Here is a 245-nt window from a genome sequence, read left to right as displayed (position 1 = left end):
TGCGGAGCCTTTGCAATACGTAAAACTATAGGTAGAAACCGGAACCACATCCAGATCTCCAGAGATGAGAAATCTCCACTTGAAAGGATGAGCAGACCAGCCTGGAGCGGCTAGAAGAATAAAGGATATCTCTTGAAAGAAAGACCTGCAGGAAAAATGGAGGTAGATGGGCTGTTACTATAAGAGCAAACAAATCGCTTCCCTAGAAAATATCAAGGCAAGTGGCCAGGTCCTCTCAACGCAGA

The sequence above is a fragment of the Chrysochloris asiatica genome, unplaced genomic scaffold (assembly GCF_000296735.1).
Source record: "Chrysochloris asiatica unplaced genomic scaffold, ChrAsi1.0 scaffold00006, whole genome shotgun sequence".
Taxonomy (NCBI): domain Eukaryota; kingdom Metazoa; phylum Chordata; class Mammalia; order Afrosoricida; family Chrysochloridae; genus Chrysochloris; species Chrysochloris asiatica.
Note: the sequence above shows the minus strand (reverse complement) of the source record.